The sequence below is a fragment of the Pongo pygmaeus genome, chromosome 14, assembly GCF_028885625.2.
Source record: "Pongo pygmaeus isolate AG05252 chromosome 14, NHGRI_mPonPyg2-v2.0_pri, whole genome shotgun sequence".
In the NCBI taxonomy this organism is placed as follows: Eukaryota; Metazoa; Chordata; class Mammalia; order Primates; family Hominidae; genus Pongo; species Pongo pygmaeus.
In genome coordinates this window covers 104,392,834-104,401,600 of record NC_072387.2, presented here as the reverse complement: position 1 = coordinate 104,401,600, position 8,767 = coordinate 104,392,834, and the positions used below count along the sequence as shown (strand labels likewise).

Genomic DNA, 8,767 nt, shown 5'->3' with positions numbered 1-8,767 from the left:
AATATGTTGACACCCTAACCCCGATGTGACTGTATTTGGGTATAGCGTTTTCGGGAGGTAATGAAGGCTAAAGAGGTTGTAAGTGTGGGTTTCTAATCTGAATGTGGAAGGCTTCTCTCTCCACACGCATACACACACGGAGGAAAGGTCACGTGGGCACACAGAGAGGGTGGCCTCGGCAAGCCAGGAAGAGAGCCCTCACCAGGAACCCCATCCTCCAAAGCTTTGATCTTGGACTTCCCTGCTTCCAAAATGTGAAAAAATAAATTTCTGTTGTTTAAGTCACCCAGTCTATGGTATTTTGTTACGGTAGCTGGAGAAGACCGATACGGTAATCTCAAGCAAGTTACTTATTAGTGTCTCCAGAGCATTAGTGTAAAATGTGTGGTCAGGCAAAATAAACGCTAAATTCTCTTCCAGCTCTTAGCTATAGTATGATTCTAACTGAAATTGTCTTGGCTCAAGAAGACCGCCAAACATTTATTATTATTATTATTTTTATTTTAAAAACAAATATGAGGGTTTTTTTTTGTTTTTTTTTTTGACAGTCTCACTGTGTTACCCAGGCTGGAGTGCATGGTGTGATCACAGCTCACTGTAGCTTCTCCATCCCAGGCTCAAGCGATTCTCCTGTCTCAGCCATTCAAGTCAAGTAGCTAGCACCACAAGTGAGTACCACCACAGGACCAAAGTGCACAGGCATCTGAGTCGTGGCCTCCTTTTCTGAGCCCCTGGTCATTGGACATCAGCTGTGTACCTCACTGGGTTAACCGAAGAGACTGGTTGACTTATGCTTTCTGACATTTCTTTAATTAAAAAATTAAAAAAAATTTTTTTAATTTTTTTTTTTTTTTTTTAAGACAGAGTCTCTCTCTGTTCCCCAGGCTGGAATGCAGTGGTGTGATCTCAGCTCACTGCAACCTCTGCCTCCTGGGTTCAAGCGATTCTTTTGCCTCAGGCTTCTGAGTAGCTAAGATTACAGGTGCCGCGCCACCACGCCTGCCTAATTTTTGTATTTTTAGTAGAGATGTGGTTTCACCATATCAGCCAGGTTGGTCTTGAACTCCTGACCTCATGTGATCCACCTGACTTGGCCTCCCAAAGTTCTGGGATTACAGGCCTGAGCCACCTCCCCCAGCCTAATTTTTTTTTTTTTTTTTTTTTGTAGAGACAGAGTTTCCCTACTGTTGCCCAGGCTGGCCTCAAACTCCTTGGCTCAAACGATCCTCTGGTCTCGGCCTCCCAAAATGTTAGGATTATAGGTGTGAGTCACCATGCTTGGTCTGAGTTTCAAATTTTTAGAAAAGTTATAAAATGATACAGAAGAGTTCCATATACCTTTTACTCGGATACACCAAATTTTAATATTTGTTTCTATTTTTTTATATTCTCTTCATATATATACATGAATGTGTGTATATGTTTACATATATAATAATATGTATGCATACTATTATTTATTTTCAGAGTCTATTTGAGAGTGGATTGTCTCTCATCCCTTAATAGTTCAGTATGTACTTCCTGAAACAAGGATATTTCTTACCTAACTATGGTTGCCAACTTCAGGAAATTTAGCATTGATAAAACAATCTCATCTAATCTGCAGCGTATGTTCCAATTTCATTAGTTGTCCCAATAGCACCCTTTAAAGCATTTTCTCCTCCAGAATAGGAACCAGTCTGGGATTACACATTGCACTGAGTTGTGCTTCTTTCACCTCCTTGCATATGGAACAGTTCCTCAGCTTTTCTTTGCTTTCGTGACCTTAACAGTTTTGAATAATACAGGCCATTTATTTACTAGGATGACCTTTACTTGGGGTTTGTATAATGCTGCTCCATGATTAAACTTAGGTTCTGCTTCCCTGCCTGGAATGCTGTGTGTGTTGTGTCTTTTACAGGGCATCACAATAGAAGGCACGTGATGACCAAATGTCCTACATTGGTGATGCTAATTTTGATGACCGGATCATGGCATTGTCCGTTTTCTCCACTGTGCAGTTTAAGCAATCTGTGGAGAAATACTTTGAGGCCATGCAATGATCCTGCCCCTCGTTTAACTGTCCCCCCCTTAGACTTAACATCCGTTGATGATTCTTGACTGAATCAATCTTTACTATGATGTTTGGAAAAAGGTGATGTCTAGTGCTACCACTACCTCCAAATTTGTCAGTCTGCACAATTCATTCAGCTATTAGAGTCCTCAATTCCCCCCCTGCATCCACCACACAATTATTGTACTGAAGGACTTTTATTTTATTCAAAGGGTAAAGAATCCATTAATATTTTTATTTATTTTGATGCTCAGATTGTCCCAGTTTTGGCCAGTAGGAGCCCCTTCAAACTGGTTCCTAGGTCCTTTTGACATACCCCCATCATTTAAAAAATACTTTTAAGAAATATTGATTAAAATCAGAGGCCCCCAAAAATGTGTGCGTGTGTATGTGTGTGTGTGTGTGTATGCATGTGCACTGTGGAATCCCGAGGAGCAAACTGAAGGAGAGATTAATTAACAGCCATTTAAATTTTTATCAGAAGCGGGGCACAGTTGTGTGTGTCTGTAATCCCAACTACCTGGGAAGATCCCTTGAGCCCAGGAGTTTGAGACCAGCCTGGGCAATAAATGGAGCAAGACTCCCACCTCAAAACATACAAAAAAACCCACTCAAATTTATTAGCTGTTATAACTATATGCAACATACTCTCTTTAGTTTTATTATTCTCAGATCTGCTAGTTAGTTATTGTAATTAGTTGTTTTTTTAATCATAGATAATTAGACTGCAGTTGGCCAAAATCCACGAGCTCATTTGGAAAACAGGACTGCAGCTTACACAGTCTCTTTTCAACACAGAGTCTTCTTCAACATCTTTATCCTCATTTTGAATGCCAACTTCTTTATCACCTGTCTCTTCTTACTATGATGTGTGTGCACATATTTTCACTTCACTTTATTTAGCCTGTGGCACTTGGTCTCCTTGGATGTTCTGACAGTTCTTCTTTGCACTGCAATCTTGCTGAGTAAAGCAAGGTTTTCCCCAAACTCATAATAATTTTTTTTCACTTTCTCTGTTCACAGACAGCTCTTACTGTCTCAGTAATTTTTTCCAATGCCCCCAGGCCAAAAGAAATGCCGAACAATTCCTTTCATTAAGTACTCAGCTCCAAATAACTTAATAAGGATTTATGTCCAACAACTTCGTAGCCACTTGAAAAAAATTATACATATAAATTGAAAGAAAAGTTACATTTTTATTTCATTCTTTTTTTTTTTTTCAAGGGCAGCCTCCCAAGCCAGAGTAGGCTCAGAGACTCCCTGATTTCATTCTCACCACAGTTAACTTACCAGTGGGATGTGTGTATCCTGGACAGTGTACAATTTCTCAAGCTTGGAAACAGATTGGACATCTCAACCCTAATTTCATATTCCCTATTGATTCATGGGTACTTTTTTATCATGCTGAAAGAGATGACATCACTGATAGAAATGTAATCTTTTGCCGAAACAATGAACTACTGGGTAGTTTGCATAGTGTCCCACAGATGCCAAGCATCCCTGTGTTTCTCTCAAAAATGTAAAATATTCTTCAGTGCCCCAGGTGGCTGCAGTTTCGGGACTGTGGCACTAAGTCCCAGAAACTTTCGGTCTCCTTTGTAAAACAGCAACAATAAATATTGGGTTGATGTTGAAGATCTTTTCACTAACAGGAAAACCTGGGAAAAACCTGGGGAGAAACCTGGAGAACATCAAGCTGAGGCTTTCACAAAGTTTATAAAGTAGGTGATCACATTGTTTATTTATCTTCCAGTCATTCCAAAACACTTCTAATTATTTTTTGTTGTTGTTGTTTTGTTTTGAGACAGAAAGTCTTGCTCGGTTGCCCAGGCTGGAGTGCAGTGGCGCAATCTCCGCTCACTGCAACCTCCGCCTCCCAGGTTCAATTGATTCTCCTGCCTCAGCCTACCGAGTAGCTGGGATTACAGGTGTGCACCACCATGCCCGGCTAATTTTTGTATTTTTAGTAGAGACGGGGTTTCACCATGTTAGCCAGGCTGGTCTTGAACTCCTAACCTCACGTGATCCACCTGCCTCGGCCTCCCAAAGTGCTGGGATTACAGGCATAAGCCACTGCGTCCGGCCTTACTTTTAACTGTTTAACAGTGAAGAGGCTACTACCACGGAGAGTTCCAGGAAACATATATAAACAAGGACTTTCCTGGATACCCAGCTTATCCATGACATCTCTCACAACACTTACTTTCTAAAATCAACTTTTACTAAAGAAATGGTCACTGTGACAATGTAGTGTCTATTATTTCACAATTTGCCAAGGGATCTCATCACATTAAATCACAAAACAACGTTTCCTGGTTGCACTCTTCCTTCTCCTCTCTCTCTTACCCTGTTCCTCCATTTTCCATTATATCCTGCTTGGACCTTTGCTACCCATCCCCACCCCCAGCCTAAATCCCATCAAAACTTACCTGCCACTTTCCTAGTTACCTAGGATTTCATTTCCCAGGTGACAATGCATGAAGCAGCTGGTTTGCAGGTGTGACTAGAAGACCAAGAAAGATAGACACTAACACCATGTCCCAGCCCATACATGTGTTATCCCATCGCTCTCTAACATATATTTTGAGACTTCCTAGATTTGATTTTTAACCTAAAGACAAAACTTTTGTAAAATTTAAGAAGCTGAGCTATCTCATGATTCAATCCAGTAAGGAACAGCCAGCCGTCAGCCCAAGAGTTGTTGAACATAATTCATCTTGCCTGCAGTGTTTTGAGGAGAATGGGAAAGGTAGCTACATTCATAACACACAAGAAAGCCTGTTAAAGGCCTCTTTCCCCATCTCTTTTTAGATGTACGATCCTCACAGGGCGGCTGCCCAAAATTTCTCCCTCTTCCACTCCAAGCTCCCCAAACCCTTCTCTGAACTCTGTCCAGCCCCAAGCTCTCTTTGGTCTCTCTCTCATCCTTAGCTGCTGACTTCTGTTAAATCTCAAGCTCTTCGGTTTTTTTGGATTTAAAAGGCAGCTATGCTAACCACTATACCATCAACGCCTCGGCTCTTTTTTGGATTTGGCACAATAAAGGAACCCAGAAAGAAACTCTCTTTCTTATAAGGGAGGAGGCTTGGCGGAGAAAAGAGATTGCAAAAATTTCTAATTTTCTATTTTTTTCTCTTTCGCATTTGAAGTCAGCCAGCCAGCCAGCCAGCCAGCCAGCCAGCCATCCATCCTATCCATCCATCCATCCATCCATCCAAATTGGCTGTGAAGCTTCCACTTAAATGCAAAGCTCTAAAGAGCAGAGTAAGATCCCTGCCTTGAGATATTACAATTCAATTGGAGACAAAATTAAAAATGGAAAAAGTAAGATGTTTGGGAAGTAAAGAATGTCTGCGCCTGGCACGTAGTGGGTGCTTCAGAAACATTTGTTGACTCATGTGGGAAATAGCATTAACTGAATAAACATCGTTAGTGAGCTCACCCAGCATTTATTTGCCAGTCAGGCTCCACGCAAAGAGGTGATGATTACGGTGGACATTTCCCAGGCCCGGAGCACGGAGAGGCTGCAAACTCCTCTCCAGAGGCCAGTCTGACCATTCCTGCCCCGTACACTCCTTCATCCAATCGTATTGGGCCTACACGGCTTCTCACCTGGGGCCTGGAACTTTTCGGAGAGCAAGGTGACAAATGTGGATAGTCATAGGCAGGGGCGGATCGACGGGAAGGGGCTACCAGGCCTGGGCAGGAGCTCGCCGAGGCGACCCCGCTGCTCCGGATCTCGCGGGGACCGGCCCTGGGAGGACGCAACCAGCATCCCGAGGAGCCGCCATCGGGGGCCTGGACCTAGCTCCTGGGCCGTGCGGGCTGCGCGCGCCGAGAGCAGTCTAAGAAAGTAAGGCGCGTGTGCAGTGCGCCCAGTGGCAGCGTAGGGGTGAGGTGGAAGAATTCCGACGACACCGTTTAACAGGACAAGGAAGAAATGCTGTACGTGATCACCAAGAAAAGACAAGCCAGTTGGACTCGAAGTGCTCAGTGATAGTTTACTCAGAAGACACTCGAGAGCGTGCCGAAATAGCTCAGTTGGGAGAGCGTTAGACTGAAGATCTAAAGGTCCCTGGTTCGATCCCGGGTTTCGGCAGCTCCTTTTAAATTCTGACCTCAAGAACTCAAATTTTATAAGACTCTCCGTCCACGATACCCTGGCTCATTTCTTCAAGCCCAAGCAAAAACTGAGATTTGAAGGGTGAAGGAGGAAATGAAACAGTTGTTCCCAGCCACCCCCAGGACCGAGGCCGCCCCGCATAGCCCTTCCGGGCCGTCTCGTGGCGGGGCTAGAAGAAGCTGCCGCGCGTGCGCGCCACGGAGCCTGGTGCCGGGACCCAGAGGCACTCTCGGCGCCCGGAGACGCGAACGACCCAGGCCGCGGTGGCGAGACGGGGCCGCGCGCCGCCTGGAGGGCTGGTGTGAGACCCGAGGCTCAAAAGGGAGGAGGTGTGGTCTGCCCAGGGGGCCGGCAAAACACCTTCATCCCAATTTCATCGCATTACTTCTAAGTATCCGAATTTGAAGAAAAAGCAAAACTGTTGAGTGGTCAGATGTCCCCCACCTGGCGTTGCCGGTGAGCGGAACCCAGTGCTGGTTATTTCTGGTTAGAGGCGCACCGAGGCCGGCCCTGGGTCTGGCCCTGGGGTGGAGCCACCAGGTTACTTGCCCACCGGTGAAGGATGGCAGCTTTACAGCTCCCCGACGCATGAGACTAAAGAACGTTAGCCAGGGTCTGCACCGGTGGTTCTCAAAGTGCGGTCCCCAGATCCGCAGCATCAGCACCGCCTGAGAACTACTTAGAAATGCACATTCTCGGCCCTGGATAGGCCGCTCTGGCGGTGGGGCCTAGCAGCGGGTGTTAAACAAGCCACGGGTCTAGACGTTCCTTTCTGTTTCTAAAAGAGGCCTTGCTTTCCTAAGACTGTTGCTGTGAACCAGCTTTTTCCTTTTGCTGTCTTTTGCCCCTGCAAGTGTGAAACACAACTTTGACCCGTGCTCGAAATTACTATTTCTGAGATTTTTTTGTTTTCACGTGTGGGTGGACGTGGGTACTCAGGGGCATCAACTTCCCAGCTACCTGTGGGAGCCCACCCCAAGGCCAAACTGGGTGTCGTAGAAAGAAAATGCAGGCCCAGGCGCCTGATGTTATCTTGTATGGCTGGTGGAAACTGAGCCAGGACCCAAGGGGAGAAGTTGCAAGGATGTAGATCTAAATTTTAAAAATAAGAAATATCTATCTATTTGTGTCGTTGGAAAATAGAATAGTCAGTTTAGTGAGGTGGCGGGTTGCTGGACAGCAGATGAAGGACAATTGTGAGATGTATGCTTAGTTCTTGCTTATTTTCTGGTTCTGCTGTTTTGAGGGGGAAGGGAAACTCATATTTATGAACTACTGTGTGTTCTCCCTTATTCATTCATTCTCTAATTGGACATTAATTCCTAACCTCCCACTATGAGCCAGCATTATTTGCTCTTCATAACAACCTTATGAAGTACATATTATTATCCCCATTTTACACATAACAGCCTTTCCAGGGTTGCAAGACTTAAACATAAGCTATGTCTGTTAGACAGCTAACATTGCTACCTCCTAAATGTTACTGTAAGTGAAAAGTTGTTGAGATGTATAGTTAAGACAGGTGTGCATAAACATACAGGTACTTGTATGAGGGAAATAAAAGTTTTTGTCTGGCTCACCAGAAAAGGCTCTATGGAGCAGTGGGTCCTCACCCAGAGAAGATATGTATATATATATATATATATATATATTTTGATATATATTTATATATATAAATATATATATTTTTATATATATAAAATATATATAATATGTATAAATAATATATATTTATATATAAATAATATATTATTTATACATTATATATATAAATAATATATATATTTATATATAAATAATATATATATTTATACATAATATATATATAAATAATATATATATTTATACATAATATATATAAATAATATATATATTTATACATAATATATAAAAATAATATATATATTTATACATAATATATATATAAATAATATATATATTTATACATAAATAATATATATATTTTATATATTATATATATTATATATATAAATATATATTTATATATTATATATTATATATTTATATATATTATATATATTATATATATTTGTATATATTATATATAATATATTTATATATATTATATATTATATATATTATATATAATATATTTATATATAATATATATTATATATATTTATATATATTTATATATATTATATATATTATATATATATATATTTTTTTTTGAGACGGAGTTTCACTCTGATGCCCAGGCTGGAGTGCAGTGGTGTCCTGGGTTCAAGGGAGTCTCCTGCCTCAGCCTCCCGAGTTGCTGGGATTATAGGCACCTGCCACCACGCCCGGCTAATTTCTGTATTTTTAGTAGAGATGGGTTTTCACTATGTTGGCCAGGCTGGTCTTGAACTTCTGACCTCAAGTAATCCACCCGCCTTGGCCTCCCAAAGTGCTGGGATTACAGGCATGAGCTAGCGTGCCCGGCCAAGATTTCTTAGGTATGGAAATATTCAACAGGGGTGCCACCAGCTATCACATTTCTAAAGAGTAAGGAAAGGATGCAGGTTCTGGGGTGACAGTGACTTTCATTTCAGACAACCTGAGGTCTGAGCACTCTGCCCAAGGTAATG

At 42.1% G+C, this 8,767-nt stretch overlaps 1 non-coding gene across 1 annotated transcript; it reads left to right on the top strand.

Annotated features, from left to right (window-relative positions):
- The first annotated feature begins 6,079 nt into the window (after positions 1–6,079).
- Positions 6,080–6,152, top strand: TRNAF-GAA (transfer RNA phenylalanine (anticodon GAA)). Its single transcript has one exon. It is a non-coding gene; the product is annotated as a tRNA-Phe (tRNA).
- Positions 6,153–8,767: the final 2,615 nt, after the last annotated feature.